The sequence below is a fragment of the Rhinopithecus bieti genome, unplaced genomic scaffold (genome assembly GCF_001698545.2).
Source record: "Rhinopithecus bieti isolate Rb0 unplaced genomic scaffold, ASM169854v2 scaffold_7967, whole genome shotgun sequence".
NCBI lineage: Eukaryota > Metazoa > Chordata > Mammalia > Primates > Cercopithecidae > Rhinopithecus > Rhinopithecus bieti.
Window position 1 is genome coordinate 1,607,402 of NW_016806112.1, and position 5,845 is coordinate 1,613,246.

Below are 5,845 nucleotides of genomic sequence, written 5' to 3' on the forward strand. Positions count from 1 at the left end.
TATATATATATATAAATAAATATATAAAATAAAATTAAAAAAATAACTGGGCATGGTGGCATATGTCTGTAGTCCCAGCTACTTGGGAGGCTGGGGTGGGAGGATCGCTTGAGCCTGGGAGATTGAGGCTGCAGTGAGCCATGATCGTGCCACTGCACTCCAGCCTGGGAGACAGAGCAGACCCTGTATAATGTATAATGAAGAAAATGTTGAAAATGTACATAATTCAGACATGTATTGAATACAAAGTAAAGTTTCTGGTTATTGAACTTACTCCCAAAGAAGTCAGTAATTGTCTGTCCTTTTTCTATGTGTATCTTTTCCAAATAATGTGTGCCTTGACTGGTTTCCCCCAGAAAGACACTGAGATAAGAACCGGAGTGTAGATGGTTGATTTGGGAGGTGATCCTACGAAACACGAGAAGGGAAGTGGGGAAATAAGGAAGGAGAAGCAAGAAATAAAAGATGCATAGCATGCCGGGCGCGGTGGCTCACGCCTGTAATCCCAGCACTTTAGGAGGCCAAGGCGGGCGGATCACCTGAGGTCAGAAGTTTGAGACTAGCCTGGCCAACATGGTGAAACCCTGTCTTCACTAAAAATCCAAAAAATTAGCTGGGCATGGTTGTGCGCACCTGTTGTCCCAGCTACTCGGGAGTCTGAGACAGGAGAATCACTTGAACTCTGGAAGCAGAGGTTGCAGTGAGCTGAGATTGTGCTTGCACTCCAGCCTGGGTGACAGAGCGAGACTTTGTCTCAAAAAAAAAAATAAAAAGGCGCATGGTTGTATCGGTTATTTATTGCTGTGTAACAAAATGACCCCAAAATCTAGTAGCTTAAAACAACAATAATTCTTTGTTACTTCTCATGATTTCTATGGCTCAGGACTGCAGACAGCAAGGGTGAATTGACTCCGTGCCACAATGTCTGGGGCTCCAGCTGCAAAACTCAAAGGCTAGGGGCTAGCGTCATCTGAAGGCTGCCACTCACACATGCCGGCCATCCATTAGGGGCCTAGGTGGGGCTGTCAGCCAAAACCCCTCACGTGGGGCCTCTCCTGGTGGCATGGGCTCCTCAACATGATGGCCGGGTTCCACGGACAAGCATCCAGAGAGAGAAAGAGAGAAGAGGGGAGAGAATGCCAGGTGGAAGCCATGTTTCCTGTTATGACCGGCCTCCGAAATTTTGCAGTATCCCTTCGGCCATCAGGTATGAAGGTCTGCCCAGGTTCAAGGGTGGAGGAAGGTCAGTGGCCCACCATGACAAGAGCATACAGAGCATACAGAGAAATACAATCTGCCAGTGTATTGGTCTGTTCTCATGCTGCTATAAAGAACTGCCCGAGACTGGGCAATTTACAAAGGAAAGAGGTTTAATTGACTCACAGTTCCACGTTGCTGGGGAGGCCTCAGGAAACTTACAATCACGGTGGAAGGCGAAGGAGAACCAGGTCCCTTCTTCACAGGGTGGCAGGATGGAGTGAGTGAAAGCAAGGGAGATGCCAGATGCTTCTAAAACCATCAGCTCTCATGAGACTCACTATCACAAGAACAGCATGGGGGAAACCACCCTCATGGTCCAATTACCTCCACCTAGTCCCCCACTTGACACACGGGGATTATGGGAATCAAAATTCAGACGAGATTTGGGTGAGAAAATAGCCAATTACCAGGTAAGTTGCCCCTGTGGGCAACTGGAGCATTATCCCACTAGGGAGCTCTGCGTAACAGCATGGAACACTCACGTCAGGGTTACCACGCCTGAGGGGTCAGGTAGTCAGTGTTGTCCGTCTTTGGTTGAAAGCCACACTGGAGTGTGGGCCTTAAGTCTCTGGCACTTCCAGCCTACAGGACACACAGTCACAGAGCTAGTTCTGGTTGCCAGAGAAAGCTACCAGGCAAAGAGAGACGAAAGCTGGGACTGTGTGTCAGCATGTAAGACTGGACGGACACCGTGGGGTGCTGGCAGTTTCCGTGTGGAAATCAATCACTGGCAAGAGAACAGGGCCACTGCAAATGACTTCGATTAATCCAAATGTACCACCCAGTCTCCCCTTAAGCAAGTGCTAAGTTGGGATTCTGTTGCAAAGGAAGGAGACATGATGAGTATCTCTGCTGCTACATTCATATTTATCGAGCACTCACTATAGGCCAAGGACTGTGCCACATGCTCAGATGTTATGTCAGCTGGGATGGAGTTAAACATGACAGGCTTGGGAAAACCTGTGTTGAAGATGCAGATGCTTCCTCAGCATGGGTCCCTGAATGACCTCATGGAAGACCAGTACATATTTGGGTCTATTTGTTTTTGTTTTTGTTTTGAGATGGAGTCTCACTGTGCTGCCCAGGCTGAAATGCAGTGGCATGATCTCAGCTCACTGCAACCTCCACCTCCCGGGTTCAAGCGATTCTCCTGCCTCAGCCTCCTGAGTAGCTGGAATTACAGGTGCCTGCCACCACACCCAGCTAATTTTTGTATTTTTAGTAGAGATGGGGTTTCACCACATTGGCCAGGCTAGTCTTGAACTCCTGACTTCAAGTGATGGGCCCACCTCGGCCTCCTACAGTGCTGGGATTACAGGCGTGAGCCACCACATCCGGCCTGGGTCTATTTCTTACCAGAGCTCAATCTACTCTAATACAAGTGCATAGTATTAGATTGACTCATCTGAAATTGCCATCTTGCCATTTTGTAAGTCAAAAATGGTCAAATGTTAGCAATTTCAGATGATTCAACCTAAAACACAAAACCCATTCTTTCTTCTCCGAGGTAGTATTCACCCTGTGGATGGACCACAGCTGATTTAGCCACTCCCCTTTGATGAACTTCTGTGTTGTCTCCAATTTTTGTCCTTACAATTAATATGGCAATTCACATTCTTGAATATTTATCATTATGAATTTCTTTTTTTAATAATAACAAGGCTTTAATGTCTCAATTGTCTTATAATTATACAAACATATAAATCTTGAAACGGTAACGCTGTGTAGTAAAATCCTTAAAAATAACAGTTTTGCCACCGTGCAAAGTTCATTCAGTTTGATTTCCCATGTCCTCGCCAAGCAGCTTTCTGATTAGAGCTGGAAGACACAGGCTGGGCGCGGTGTTGACCCTGAAGTCCCAGCTACTGGGGAGGCTGAGGTGGAAGGATCACTTGAGTCCAGGAGTTTCCAGCCAGTCTGGGCAACATAGCAAGACCCCGTCTCTTTTTTTCTACACTGAATCATGAATATACTACGGAGAGTGTGCAGAATGTAAACCTTGAAATCCCACACTCCAACATCATGTATGTCCATGAGCAGGATTTGCAATTCACTTCATACTGGAGGTAAGCACTTCAGCTGGGGTCCTCTTGCCGCAGTGGTCAGGCCGTCAGAGCTGAGGCCTTTCACTACAACAAGGGAAGTAGTCTTCGGTCCGAAACAGGACGGGGACTTCGTAGCCGGCTTGCTGTGGCCTCGAGGGAGCAGACTTGCTAAAGAGCGAGGGCACGTTCATCGTGTGCAGGAGCTTCTTGAACGCCCTGGGGAAGGCGCCCAGCTCCGGGTCTGGCCATTGGTTGACCCGTGCTCGCTCCATCCTGGCCACAGCGGCCGCCCAATCATCCTCACAAAGGCGCTCGCAGGCCGGTGGCATCCTGGCCTGTACATGTTGCAGCATCTGCGGCCGGCTTCCGGCGTGGATCGGCGCAGGGCACGCCCTGGCTGACGACTTGGGACGAGTCGCCAGGCGAAGCACGTCCAGCAATGTCCCGAAGCTCAGTCCACTCCTCGTGAGCAGGTCGCTCCCAATGGCTCGCGTGCCAGGGCTTCGACCTCAGGGGCCGCCCCCTCGGCCCCGGCCAGCCAGGCAGGCAGCGTAGCCAGCAGCAGGCGCGCGGAGAGAGCACGCGCGCGGCAAGGTCGCGGCCCGCGCGCCGTCCTCGACCCTCGTCCTCCACGGCCCGAGGGGCGCTGGGCTGCGGCTCCTGGGACACAGTGCCACTGTCCCCGCTCCAGGCCGGCGCGCTGAGGCCCTCGGCTCTGCGCCAGCCCTTCGGGCGGCGCTGCCCGCGCTATCTGAGGGAGCTACCCTCCATAGCCGCCGCCGACGCCGCCAATTTCTAGTGCGACTGTCAGATCCACCCAACTGGGTTGCTGAATCGGGTGCTGCATGTTCAATATTTTGGTCCCCGGGTATGGTGGCTCACACCTGAATCGCCACACCACACTTTGGAAGGCCCAAGGTGAGAGGATCGCTTGAGCCCAGTGGGAGTTTCGAAGACCGAGCCCCTGGGCACATAAGGTGAGACCCTTTCTCCTAACCGAACAAAAAAGAAAAAAAAATTAATTAGCCGCAGGGCCATCGGTAGGCCGCACACGCTATATGTCCCAGCCTACTGCCCAGAGGCTGAGGTGGGGAGAATCACTTGAACTCGAAGGAGTGTCAAGGCTGCAGCGAGCTGTGATGCAACGGCACTGCACTCCAGCCTGGGTGACAGAGCAAGGCCTATCTCAAAAAAAAAAAAAAGAAAAAAAAAAAAAGATTTTTATATATGCTGCTCAAATTACTCTCAAACATTATTCTTTCTTTTTTTTCTTTTTCCTTTTCTTTTTTTTTTTTTTTTTTTTTTTGGAGACCAGCAGTTTCGCTCTTGTTGCCCAGGCTGGAATGCAATGGCGCAATCTTGGCTCACCACGACCTCCACCTCCCGGGTTTAAGGGATTCTCCTGCCTCAGTCTCCCGAGTAGCTGGGATTACAGGCATGCACCACCACGCTGGCTAATTTTGTATTTTTAGTAGAGACGAGGTTTCCCCATGTTGATCAGTCTGGTCTCATACTCCTGACCTCAGGCAATCCACCCACCTCAGCCTCCCAAAGTGGTGGGATTACAGCCATGAGCCACTCCGCCCGCCTCTCAAACATTTTTGTAATGATTATATGTGTGTGTGGACTGTGTGTGTATTTTTTAAAAAACAAATGCTAGCCAGGCACGGTGGCTCATGCCTGTAATCTCAGCACTTTGGGAGGCCGAGGGGGGCAGATCACGAGGTCAGGAGATTGAGACCATCCTGGCTAACACGGTGAAATCCCGTCTCTGCTGAAAATACAAAAAAGATAAGCCTGGCCTGGTGGCGGGTGCCTGTAGTCCCAGCTACTTGGGAGGCTGAGGCAGGAGAATGGCATGAACCCAGGAGGTGGAGCTTGCAGTGAGCCGAGATAGCACCACTGTGTTCTCGCCTGGGCAACAGAGTGAGACTCGGTCTAAAAAAAAAAAATTACTGATACAGGGCATACTATGTTCTAGGCACTGCTCTATGTTCTTTACAAATATTTGTTTAACCTTCACAACAACCCTATGAGGTAGGCATTATTGTTATTATCCCCATTATACAAATGGGGAAACTGAGGCCAAGAGAAGTTAAGTCACTTGTCCAAGATCACACCACTAGTAAGTGGTGGGGCTGGGAGGATTTGAGCCCAGGCATGTTGGCACCATAGTCTGTCTTCATGACCACCATATCCTACTGCTTATGAGAGTGAGGCCTGGGGCCTGGGACATCTGCTCTCTTCCCTTTCAGGAAAAGTAAGAGTATTCAAGGGCCAGACATGATGACTCACGCCTGTAATCCCAGCACTTTGGGAGGCCGAGGCAGGTGAATCACCTGAGGTCAGGAGTTCGAGACCAGCCAACATGGCGAAACCCCATTTCTACTAAAAATACAAAAATTAACCAGGCGTGCTGGTGGGCGCCTGTAATCCCAGCTACTTGGGAGGCTGAGGCAGGAGAATCACTTGAACCTGGGAGGTGGAGGTTGCAGTGAGCTGAGATTACGCCACTGCCCTCCAGCCTGGAGGACAGAGTA